Below are 13,409 nucleotides of genomic sequence, written 5' to 3'. Positions count from 1 at the left end.
ACACCAGCTTAATACAGAAGACTGCCATTGGAACCAATGGACCTCAAAGCACAATTTCGATAACAGACCGGAGATCCCTCATGAAGGATCACTTTTTTTTGTCCTTTACAACAGAGATATCACCATCCACTTTATAGGTTTGTTATGAATATTACATGGAGGAACAAATATAAATTTCCCAGCACATTGTAAGTATTCACAAGTTGGCTCCCCTCTCTTTTATCCTGCAGAGGTAACAGTTGTTGCCAATTCAAGAAAGCTCAACAAAATTTATTTGATGGTATTTTCAGTAGCAGAGAAGTAAACAAGTAAATGCTCCCATAGCTCAACTAAAATAAACAAACCTAACAAACCCTTCATTACAGGTACCAATGGTAATACCCCCTCCCAGCTTAGTTTCCCAGTCAGTCAATGACTCTTGGATCTCAAAGCACAATTCTGACAACAGACCTGAGATCTCTTATGAGGTACCATAAAGCAGGGTCAGGTGAATGAGTTAATGTTGTTCTGATTAAATCTGGCACTTCCTGAACTGAGCATTTAAATTGGCAACTTAATATTGCATTTAATGAGTATTTTTATGTTCATGTTCTACAATAGAATCTAATGTTCATTTCCATCTTCTGGCTTTTATTTCTCCAGGCACCACCAACCAAAAATACGCTCATGTCACGTGCACCTTCACCCAGGCAACCTTAACCTGGCCCTTCCTAAACTAGTCACTAAGAATCTATTACCTTAGTCTGTTACTGACAACCTATAACAGGAAACTAAATCCATTTGCACAGGAAAGAGGTTCTCAGTCTCAATCTAAGCCCAACCAACAACTCTCAAATCACCAACTTTATGGAAACTGCTGGTGTTGGCTTTGATCTCCACAGTTTAGGAAGACGCATAACAATGATACATCATACAGCCTTGAAAAGACGCATTTATGATAAGAACACATCCCTAAGCATTCAACATGGGAGCCAAGAAGACTCAGAATGCTACTCTTCTATTGTACCAGGAGATCTCAAGCAATTCACCTACTCTCTAATGATTATTTCTTCATAAGGAAAATGAAAATATACTCATTAAAATGCCAGAGATAGTTTGATTAACCATCAAACAACTATTTCCTGGGGTTACCAGAGACCTCAACAAGTCATCTTTGTCATCTCCCTCATTTCTCAAAAAGTACACACCTAACTCACCCTAGAAAGATAGTTACAAAGTCTTTGGGAAAGATATTTCACAACCTTCCTTGGTAATATTCTAGTATCTTGTAGTCAGGAAGTTTTTACTACTTTGTAACCTATATCCTTTCTGTTGCAATTAAAACACATTCCCTCTTGCCTTGTCCACTATGGAAAGAGAACACCTGCTTAACACCACCTGAACAATACCCCTTCAAAAGATTATAATATATAGGAAACCTATTTCAAATAGCTTCATGTAAATGCAACATGGCTTTAAATGGGTCACCTAGACAAAGAACATGATTAAGAGTCTTAAATTCCCAGTTCCATCACTGACTTGCTCTGGAGATGACAGGAAGTTAAAACAGTGCAGATGCTGTACCTCAATTATTCCATCATTAAAATGCATATAACAAAACCAGTAAAGGAGAACTCAATTCTTCAAAAAGTTAAACATACAGGAAAGAGATTCTCAATTCCAATCTAAGCCAACAACTCTCACACACTCTATAGCAACTGCCAATGTTGACTCTGATCCCTGTGGTTTAGGAAGAATCATAACAATTACATTACCGTAGGGCTCTGCAATTCCACTCCTAGGTACATACCCCAAACAACTGAAAACAAGTACACACCCATGCATGTTTACAGTAGCACTATAATATCCAAAAGGTGGAAACAGTCCAAATGTTCATTAACGGATGAATGGATAAACAAATTATGGTCTACACATACACAAAAGGTTACATACTAGGTGATTCCACTTACATGAAATACCCAGAGTAGATCAAGCCATAGAAACAGAATGCAGATTGCTGCTTTCCAGGGGCTAGTGGAAGGAGGAATGAAGAGAAACTGCTCAATTGGAGAGAGGATTTACTTTGGAATGATGGAAATGCTTTGGAACTAGATGGAGGTAGTGATTGCACAACTCTGTGCAAATGCCACTGAACTGTTCACTTTAAAATGGTTAATTTTGTGTTATGTGAATTTTACTTCAATAAGTTATTTTAAAAGAAAAAACAAAAAGAATGCTAGGAGAACTAATGGGCACAATTACCATAAAATGCTTAGCCTTTCCCAGGAAAGTCATCATATAAAATTCTAGGTAGAATGGTAGCCAAAATGTTTAATATTACCTCAATATAGCCAAGTAGACTTTGAGCAAAGAATATGTAAATGGGAAACAAAATAGCAACCAAAATAAAGTATGGACTCATAATTATATAGTACCCTGTATGGAAACAAGAGCCAGTAAATAAGTGGAGAAATAAAGAGAAATAAAGTAAATAACCAAGCATATCAGGGAATTAGCTACAGCAACAATGGCCATAGGAAAGCAGTAAGAAAAAAATAAAGGTAAGGAATGAAATTTAAAAACCAATAATACTAAAATACAAAAGACACATTAGGTAGGGAGGTGAAAATAGAAAGGTTAATAATAGCAAAGCTGAAAAGTACATAAAGCCTTAAACTCTGAGGCCACATATAAAGACCATGAGAATCATTATCTCACCATCTTGCAAATATCCTCATTCTCTCGCCCCTTTCTGCTTTAATACAACTTTTTCACAAGACACCAAGGCTAAGCAGCCAAGGGCACCAAAATGAAAAGGTACTGTTCCTATGTTCATGTATCTTATAATACCACTACTTCTTGAAGTCTTACTTTTTTTAATAAATTTATTTATTTATTTATTTATTTATTTATTGACTGCATTGGGTCTCTGTTGCTGTGCATGGGCTTTCTCTAGTTGTGGTGAGCGGGGGCTACTCTTAGTTGCGGAGCACAGACTCTCATTGTGGTGGCTTCTCTTGCTGCGAAGCACAGCTCTAGGCACATAGGCTTCAGTAGTTGCAGCTACTCGGGCTCAGTAGTTGTGGCTCGAGGGCTCCAGAGCACAGGCTCAGTAGTTGTGGCACACGGGCTTAGTTGCTCTGCGGCACGTGGGATCTTTCAGACCAGGGCTCGAACCTGTGTCCCCTGCACTGGCAGGTGGATTCTTAGCCACTGAGCTACCAGGGAAGTCCCAAAATCTTACTTCTTATGGGAAGACAGACATGCTGATAATCTAAATATACAGACCATCTCCACTTTCTCCCTTTCCACTTCTTAAACCCACTTTAATCTGGCTGTGGCCCTGGCTTCCTCCAACGCTGTCAGTGCTGTGATCTCTGTGCTGCTAAATCAAACAAAACACAGGTGATCACTTCCTCCTTGAAACACTCTCCTCTCTCAGTTGCTGAGATTTTCTCTTAAATTCCTTGGAGCTTGGTTCTGAGCCACTTGGAGCTAGGTTTCCTACTCCTAGTCTATACATGCCTTTCGTCTGGATAAACTCATCCATCTTCCTTGGCTGTAAATACCACCTATATACCAGGGTCATCCGGATTTATTTCCAGTGCCACTTTTGAGCATCAGCTCAATGAATGACTCCTTGACGTCTCCACTTGTATTATCTCACAGATATTTCACACTTAGCATGACTAAAATTGAAGCTATCACTCCACTCCCCAACTCGAGTTAAAATCTACCCCTCCTCCAATGCTTCCATCTCAGAAACGGCAACTTCTGAAATGCTGATACTCATACCAGAAATCTGGGAATCATACCTGATACCTCTCTCTTCCCACATATCCAATCCATCACTAAGGCTTTCTCTCCTAATTCTAAAATATCTATTGAATCTTCCTACTTTCCTCCACCTCCTTTGCCTACAGCCTAATCCAAACCATCGTCATCTTTTGCCTGGACCATTATAAGGCATCCTAATTGTTAGACTTCCCCCACTTCCTCTCTTTCCAAATTTTTCAGTTTCCAATTTTTTCCCCTACAGATTTCCAAAATTTTCCACAACGTAGCCAGAATAGTTTTTCTTTAAATCATATATTAAGACACAACATTCATCCTTAAAATGTTCAAAAGCTTCCAATTATACCTAGGGAAAAAAATCCAAAACCCTTGACACAGTCCCGCCTAAGTCTCTATCCTCTTCCTATGTCCCCCATTCTTCCCCACTGTTCATTGTATTCAAACCACACCAGTCTTTTTTTCAGTTTCTCAAACGTGCCAGGTTCTTTTCCACCCCAAGGCTTTCACACATGCTATTCCTTTCCCTTCCCCTTTCATTCTTCTAGTCTCTGTTTAAATATCACTTCTTCGGAGAAACCTCCCCCAAAGCTCCAATATAATTCATGTCCCTCTACTACAGTCTTTTTTACTTTTCCAACATGAGACTTTACATACTTTGTAATTATACATTTATTGGTTATTTTTTGTTTCCTGCCTCTCTCTCCTCTGGATCATAATCTCCATGAGGGCATGGACCATGTCTATCTTTTTCACTGTAGTCTTGCTACAGTGGCAGTAGCTTAGAGAGTTTAGAATTGTTTAAAATATTGATAGCTTAGAATCAGTATAATTTAGGGATTAGGAGCAGGGGAGCCAGGCTGCCTAGATTCAAATCCTGATTCTGCCGCTTACGAGCTCTACAGCCTTGAGCAAACTGCTCACTTAACCTCTCTGTGCCACCATTTCCGTATCTATAAAATGGGGAGAACAAAAGTACCTACACCATAAGGTTGTTACAAGAATGAAAACAATCAATGACACAAAGCACTTAGTACAGTTCCTGGCGCAAAGCACTGCAATAAACATTGGCTCTGATCAGCTCTCATTATGGTATCCTCACCACCACAGAGGCAGACATTCAATAGACATTTACTGGATGAATGACTGAAAAAAACAGACTCCACTATAGTCATTAAATGGCCTTTTTTTAAAATAATAGAGCAGGAATATTATAAGAGATCTGGAGATGAAAACAAACAGTTAAGGCAAAGACTGAAGAAACCCACAATTTATAAAGGCATAAAGAGATAAGAGTAATAACAAAACTAACTTTACTAGATGCTCAGTCTTTACCACTGAGCAAAAAATATGCTTCCTCTTCCAGAAGTTTACCCAAGGTGATTTGGTTGTTTTGACTTTTCCCTAAATATCACCCTTTTCCACAACTTTAATCACTTTCTTCAAAATCCTTCAAGCACCGGTGGCCCAGTGGTTAAGAATCCACATGCCAATGCAGGGCACATGGGTTTGATCTGTGGGCCAAGAAGATCCCACATGCCACAGAGCAATTAAGCCCGTGCGCCACAACTACTGAGCCTGTGCTCTAGAGCTCTCGAGCCACAACTATTGAGTCCACATGTCACAACTACTGAAGCCCTTGAGCCTAGAGCCTGTGCTCTGCAACAAGAGACGCCACTGCAATGAGAAGCCTGTGCACCATAATGAAGAGTAGCCCCCGCTCACAGTAACTAGAGAAAGCCCATGTGCAGCAACAAAGACCCAACGCAGCCAATAAATTAATTAACTAATTAATTTTTTAAAAATCCTTCAAGCAAAAAAAAAAAAAAATCCTTCAAGCACCAATCACAGTTCAAATCTATGGTAAAATTTGGATACTATCATTTTCTACCTGTTTTGCAAAGAAATATTCTTCTGTTCCTAAAACAGCTCTGGACTGTTTTGCTATATATATATTACAAAATCCTCAAAGTTTTGCCATCTATCTTATATCTGGAACTCTTTCAGACACTGTTGCTTTGGAGGTTTTCTCTTTCCCAGTAAAGACTCCTCCTCTTACTTTAGTTGAAGGACACTGAGGAGGAGGGACAAATACACTGCTGTAACTTCCTGTTCCTTATTCAAGCTTTCTCAGAAGACCCTAAACTTCAATCTAAGCATCACTATTATTTGTTGTGCTTTTGAAGAACATATAATTTTTAACTTAGTATAATAATAACGTTGAAAATGGTGACAACTGGCATATATAGTGTTATGTGCTATTCTAAATGCTTTATATATGTCAACTCATTTAATTCTTACAACAACTGTATGATATTCTACAGATGAGGAGAGGCACAGAGAGGTTAAGTAACTTGCCCAAGTTGCAGAGCTAGTAAGTACTGGCACTGTGATTTGGACCCAGACTGCCTGGCTCCAGAGTCAGGACCACTATGCTATTATTTCAAGAGTTTGGCAAGACATATTTTTCTGCCTTGTTTCACAGGTCGCCTAGACTGAAATACTCCAATTCTCTCCCCAAATCAAACATGAATATTAATCCTCTCCAACTCAGCAAAATTTCAGATCTTTCATTATATCATACGCATACATACCTAAAACAAACTAATTTTGGTTCATGAAAGAATGTCTGGTCTATCCTGGGAAGCAGAAATAAACAAATGATGAAATCATGAAATGTGAAATTTGCCTCAGTTAATTCTACAGATAGAAATATTATTCCAGTAAGTAGTAGGAAAAAAATGTTTGCAAAATACTTTTAATTTCTTATAGGAAAAGTACCAAACAAGATTGTAGGTGTTATTATATACACAGCCTGTATTTTCCATCTCTCAATTTCACAACAATTCTCCTAAGTCTCTCCTTTTATATGATGCTAAATACCTCAGATTATTCCCTGCTACAAACACCTGAAGGCATGTATCCAGTTTTCAAATTCATTGAACTCAACTTCCAAAGAAAAGTGTTTTTTTGGAAAAAAAATAATAAATGAAAACTAACACATAAGGGACTTTCCTGGTGGTTCAATGGGTATGACTCCACACTCCCAACTCAGGGGGGCCGGGTTGGATCCCTGATTGGGGAACTAGATCTCGAATGTATGCTCCAACTAGGAGTCTTCATGCCGCAACTAAGAAGATCAAGGAAGATCCCGTTTGCTGAAGCTAAGACCCAGTGCAGCCAAAATAATTAAATACAATAAAGAATAAATAAATACGGGGTGGGATGAATGGGGAGATTGGGATTGCCATCTATACATTACTAATAAGAAAAAAAAAATACCAGGCTTCTTTGGTGGCACAGTGGTTAAGAATCCGCCTGCCAATGCAGGGGACACAGGTTTGATCCCTGATCCCGAAATATCCCACGTGCTGCAGAGCAACTAAGCCCATGCGCCACAACTACTGAGCCTGCACTCTAGAGCCCGTGAGCCACAACTATTGAGTCCATGTGCCACAACTACTGAAGCCTAGAGCTTGTGCTCTGCAACAAAAAGAAGCCACTGCAATGAGAAGCCTGCGCACCACAATGAAGAGTGGCCCCACTCTCCACAACTAGATAAAGCCCACGCACAGCAACAAAGACCAACAAGCCAATAAATTAATTAATTTAAAAATACATCAAATTGTACACTTTAAATATATGCCGTTTATAGTATAAAAAATTAAATATATGCAGTTTATTGTATGTCAATTACATCTCAATAAAAATTCTTAAAAAAAGAATAAATAAATATTAAAAAAAAAAAGAAAACTAACACACAAGAAGTAAAAAGTTACACTCATTAGTCAAGCATGCTGGATATTCGTAGTCATCCAGCGCCAAACGCAGCGCCATCACACATCACGTAACAGACAAATATTATATGCAGCAATCTTAAATGGAGACTTCCACTGTAATGACAACAGGGGAATATTAATTTACTGAATCATGGTATGTTGTGATTGCAACTTTTCAGAGGGCTTAAGAATGCCATGGCTGAAGACCCCAATCCCCATGAATACCCAGTGCCTTCCTCACTCCTTCCTCTCTCTCACTCTCTCTCTGTCACCTCTCGTTTGTTTCCTTAAAAGCACAGCCTAAATTTCAATCTTTATCAGATACCTGGTCAACTCTACTCCCCACTGGAAATAACTCCATAAGGGCAGGAACACTCATGTCTACTTTTGTATCTGAGCATCTAATGAGCCTTCCATAAATATTTGGTAGATGAACAAAAGTCTGAAAAGGTAAGGGCTGAAATATACAGTCACAATCAAGGAATAGTTCCAAAAGGTCTGACTGGAATATTTCACACCTCAGGAAAAAACACAGTACGACAATACTCAATGAAGAAAGGAAAAAGTTTAGGTGGAGATTATCAACCCTAAGAGCAAAGGAAGAGACAGAGAACAAGTTAGAAAAGGCTACGCTAATCTATAAACAAGCCAGGACTAACTGGAATAGAGGGAGTAACATGCAGCACCTAAGACTTCTTTCACTGGCACTTCCAAGGACTTACTCCTTTCCACAAACATGTTAGAAGCTTCTCCAACGTGTTTTTTGTCACCTCTATCCTCCATTACTGTCAGGCACAATGCTTTCAAAGAAGCAAGCTGTCCAAGAACCCAGATGACATCTGTTCATTGTTGCTATAAGATAGCACAGAAGTTAACATTTGAAGAGCACTTTATCTTTTCAAAGCAGCTTCATGTATTTTTTCCTCAACAGAAATATTATATTAAGATAAAAGTATTATTTTTCCCATTCTTTAAATACAGACATATAAAAGCACTCAAAGTCTTGAATTTGAATCCCAGCTCTGCTACATACTTGCTGTGTGATCTTGGACAAATTATTTACTCTCTGTGAGTTCAGTGTCCATGGGGAAATTAATATCTACCTTAAAGGACTGTTATGAACATTAAGTGAGATTAACACCTGCAAAGAACACGACACAGTAAATGCTCAATAAAGGACAGTCGGGCTTCCTAGGTGGCGCAGTGGTTAAGAATCTGCCTGCCAATGCAGAGGTCACGGGTTTGATCCCAGCTCCAGGAAGATCCCACATGCCGCGGAGCAACTAAGCCTGTGTGCCAAAAAATAAAAAAAATATAAAAAAAAATAAAAAAAAAAAAATAAAAAGGACAGTAACCTTCCCTATGACCTCCTTAAATAGTCTGTACAAGATTTCTCAGCTAGTAAGCTGGTAAATAAACCTAGGACTTAAACCCAGGTCTCCTGATTCCTTAATCTGTTTTCTTCCAGCCACATCACTTTGGCAGACTGCCACATACTACTGAGCATCTAAATACATTCTGACAATAATTGATCACAAAATTTTTACCTATCAGTAAATAATTTTAGCTTTGAGTAAAAGTGACCAAAAAGACGGATCTAACTAACTTGAGGGGAGAAGGAGTTTGAAAATATAAAATATAAACTACCCCCAAACTGTAGGACAGGTTGTACCATAGCACTTCCGTACAAACAAAAATTATGACAAGAAACAGAAAGTTCTCTCTGGGTTTATGAGGAACAACTGGAGAAAGAAACGAGCACGACTATGCTTAAAGGAACTTAAGGGGCTTTTTTTGGTAAACCAAACCACTGGGCAAGAAGATTTGCATCCCATTCCAAAATAACTCTATCAGCGCTGAGAAGTATCTTTAAAAAAAGAGGCCTCAGTGTTTTAACAACAAACTTTTTCTCCAATTCCTTTAAGAGTGAGACAAATGGGAAGAGAGATAAACTGCCAATGTTCATGAAGATCCTTGAAGACCATAAATGTTTGTTTTGGATTCAGTATTAATAAGCAGAAAAAAGGAGCAAGATCAAAAGAATAAAAGTTTCATAAGTATCCTAACACAAGTTGAAAATACTTTGAAAATTATACAGTATAAAACTAAGTTATTACTCTGTTAATAAAAAAAAACCAATTGTTTTCAAGTGATATACATAACTAATCTTTTTCAAGAAGTATACGTAACTCCTTCCAGGACAAGTTCTAGAAGACATTCAAAGAAGTTCACATCTTTAACAATCCCCAAGAACTTTCTTACTAAAAGAGAAGACAGAATAACTCAGTCACATTCTGAATTTGTAAATTATGAAAAGAAATGCCAGAAGAGGGCTTGATCTGACATGGACAGAACACAAGATTTAACCAAGAAAGGTAAAATTTGAGTGAATTTCTATCACAAAGTAGGGGAGAAGCTCTTAAGAGAAGCTCTACCTCTCCCCCCAACCACAACCAAATTTCTTGTCCTCCTCAATTCAACTTAAACCTCTGCTAATTATTTTCTATGGAAGCATAACAAAATGTTCCTAACACGTCTTTCTGACACTCAGAGCAAATTCCATTTATTATTTAGCATTCATTAGGAGCCACTGAGATACTACACTAACTCTAAATTCTATGCAGAACCTATCAATTCCCGGGGGTAATGTCCCTTCCTTCTCTAAACTCTTTCCTCTGATATAAATTCTCTTCTATCATAAAAACTTTTCCAGAGAACACACACTCTTAGCTTAACTTCCCAACCTAGATTCTCCATAAAGACAGTCTGGTGACTCTTCATTATTCCCTTTCTGGGAGCACTGAGGTCCTGAGAACTAGGAAATCACTCATGATCAAGGGCCCTTCATTTAAATCTTTCTGACCTCACCAAAATAATAACAATAAGGAACAATAATCTTTCCAAAACTTACTAGAAGCCTAAATTTGTTAAAGAATGGAGACTTGTATAGCTTCCACCCAAGGACACAAATTTAGTCTCTTCTCCCTTAAGAAAACCTATCTCCTACTGATTCTACATATGTAGTATGAAAATACTTATTCAACCTAGAATGACCTCTAGGCTGATTACTTTTTTCAACAAAGAAATGACACAAATTAGAATCATGACACTGAATCTAATGAAAATAAAATGAGTAAGAATATTCAGTCTCCAAAGTTTCCAAGCTAGGAGAGAAAACGAAAACATAATGGAGTTCCCAGAATGCTAACTTTGAGTTTAAAAATCTCAGTATTTGAATGATTTCTACGCAGAGCGTTTTTAACTCTAATACATGCAGTAACTAAGCCGCTAATCAAATTCAACAAAACTGGTCCGAAAGAGACTCCTTGGGTTTTATTTGGATTCTTCCTAGAAAGCATTCTCTCAGGACAAATATCTGACTTCAAAATCCTGACCATCCTCTGCAGGACATTAACCCCTTAACACCACAGCTGAAAGATTTCCAAGGAGAAACAGGCTGAGGGGAAAGAGGAGAAATAAGTATGAACCAGAAAGCAAACCAGGAAGCAAACAACATTTTCTATCAAGAAACAGAAAGGAATTGTCATTGCTCCTCTCACTAAAGTGATACAGACTTTGAAACGCAAAACCAGCCAAAAGATCGCGTGGTGCCTTTACTTCTGAAGCCTCCAGAGACGGAATCTATACTCCTAGGAAGGAGGGATCACAGACAATCAAACGGCAAACCACTGTGTGGATAAAATGACTGGTAAAGTGGGGGGGGAAGTGAACTGGTAAACAACAAAAAGATGACTTAGGGTGCATTTAAAGATCTGCCAGGGACACGGGGAAAAGTCACGTCCCAGATCAGCCTCCGTTTCCCCACCCAAAGAAGGCGAGAACGTGACACTTCCCTCAGGGCCCCGTTCCACAAGCCTCCACCCAGCCAAGGTTCCCCTCAAAGGCCGGACTCAGAAGGCGCCCCCCGCGGCAACTGAGTCCTGACACCCGGAGCCTTTGGGGGGTGCGGGGAGGGAGGGAGGCGGGGCCGAAGCGCGCCAGGCTCTCCCGGTTCCTGGAAGGCGACTCTCCCCACACCCCGGGGTACCGACGCCGCCCCAGACCCGACATCCCCTCCCCACCGAAGCACACCGGGCAGCCCCGCCACCTCTCCGTCCTTCCGGCCTCTCCCTCAGCTCCCCGCCGCCTCACGGCCGCGCCCCCGAACGCAGCCGAGCAGCTCTTCCTCCGGCCGAGCCTCCGCGGCCGCCCGCCCGCCCGCCCGCCCGCCGGCGCCAAGGTCTTCTCAGCCCGGCGGCGAAAGGATGCCGGGCCGGGCCTCCAGGCTCCTCCCGGGCCTACCTGCGAGGCGGGCGGGGGGCGGTCTGCAGCCCGGCCAGTGGGCCGAGCCACAGGCAGAAGAAGAGGCGAGGAGGAAGCAGGGGGTCCGCTCTACCGACCAGCGGGAGAAAGCAGCCCGGGCGAGGGGCCCCGCGGGTAAGTCAGCCTTCGACCCGGCGCCGCCGCCGCTCGGGAGACATCAAGCAAGAAGACGGCGCAGAAGATCACCGAATGCACGAACGCCCCAGACAGCAAAAGAGGAGCGCCCAAGCAATCGTTCGAGGAATTAGAGTCGAGCGTCGAAAAACAGCTTCGCTCCAACTCAAGGTCCGGCTCCTGTCCAAGGCAGAAATAAACAAGCCCAGATCATAAGCCACGGCGTAAAGTAGACTGGGCTTCTGCCATTTTCTGTCAGCTGCCTGCTAAGTTGTTTAGAGAACCGAGTTTTCCTTGAGAGTGGTGAAGACCGACTCATAGTATAATAACATGTTATCCGACTATCGTTCAGCGACTACCTTATGGACTCTCAACGCTGTTTATCCCAACTGAGCCCATTTGCCCTTAGTTTCCTCATGGCACAGTCAGGTGAATAAAGAAGGTAGGTAGGTAGACAGACAGACAGACAATGACAGAGGCACAGGGAGAATGAGAGAATCCAGGCTGAGGAACGAAGTGAATAATCTCTGTTAAAGTTCCAGTTTAGCTCCCATAAGCGTAGCAGAGAGAAGCTGGGAACTTTGTTGTCTACTATGATCTCAAGGTAGGGGGGAAAAATAATACACGTACTGCTTTTTTCTTTTCTTTTATTCCAAAGGCCTAGAACCACAGGTGTGCTTCTCACATGATAACCAACGTCTCCTTGGGTTCTGAACTTAAAGTGTGCTGACATTTTCATCACCACAACAATAGCCTTTTTCTGAAGTCTCTTAGTAGACAAATTTGGTCAGCACAAATGGGAGCTAATATGTTCATCCCAGGCACAACTTAATAAACCATATAGATCACTACAGTGTGGTACCAGCTGTGAGCAATAATGGTTTACCTCACCTCCTCCTAAGGAGGGAAGACTTGGAGAGTAAAGGTGTAAAAAGAAAAGATAGTCCCGGCCCTTAAAGTGTATATAATCTAATCAAATGAAAGCCCACATTCTTACAACATTAGCTTTATTTACAATTTGCTGTAATCTAAAAAAATCCTTTAAATCCATGAAAATATTGAAGGGACAATTCATATATATATATATATATATGATAATAATAATCCAAGATAAGGCCAGCATCCATAATACAAGGACAAAATGCTTTATTGTCTATCACTGTTCTAGAGGACTTTTCAAATGAGTAAACATTATAGCAACATTTATGAACGCCTAAAAAGAAATAATTTAATAACCTACTTCCAAAATGCAAAGTTTTAATTTGTTCATGTTCCCATGAAGTCCTTGGAAATATTCTAAGTAATTATGTATGTATTTATTTATTTATTTTGGGGCACACCACATGACCTGTGGGATCTGAGTTCCCAGATCAGGGACTGAACCTGGGTCATGGCAGTGAAAGCGCCGAGTCCTAACAACTG

At 40.3% G+C, this 13,409-nt stretch overlaps 1 protein-coding gene across 8 annotated transcripts in view; it reads right to left on the bottom strand.

Annotated features, from left to right (window-relative positions):
* AMBRA1 (autophagy and beclin 1 regulator 1) overlaps positions 1-12,048 on the bottom strand; it is a 175,879-nt gene extending 163,831 nt beyond the window's left edge. For all 8 annotated transcript variants that reach the window (XM_057747739.1, XM_057747731.1, XM_057747732.1 and 5 more), the window contains exon 1: positions 11,853-12,048. The gene's annotated coding sequence lies outside the window, so the exon portion shown is untranslated. The remainder of the gene's footprint in view (positions 1-11,852) is intronic.
* Positions 12,049-13,409: the final 1,361 nt, after the last annotated feature.

The sequence above is a fragment of the Hippopotamus amphibius genome, chromosome 9 (genome assembly GCF_030028045.1).
Source record: "Hippopotamus amphibius kiboko isolate mHipAmp2 chromosome 9, mHipAmp2.hap2, whole genome shotgun sequence".
Taxonomy (NCBI): domain Eukaryota; kingdom Metazoa; phylum Chordata; class Mammalia; order Artiodactyla; family Hippopotamidae; genus Hippopotamus; species Hippopotamus amphibius.
Note: the sequence above shows the minus strand (reverse complement) of the source record. Positions and strands in the feature narration are given on the sequence as shown.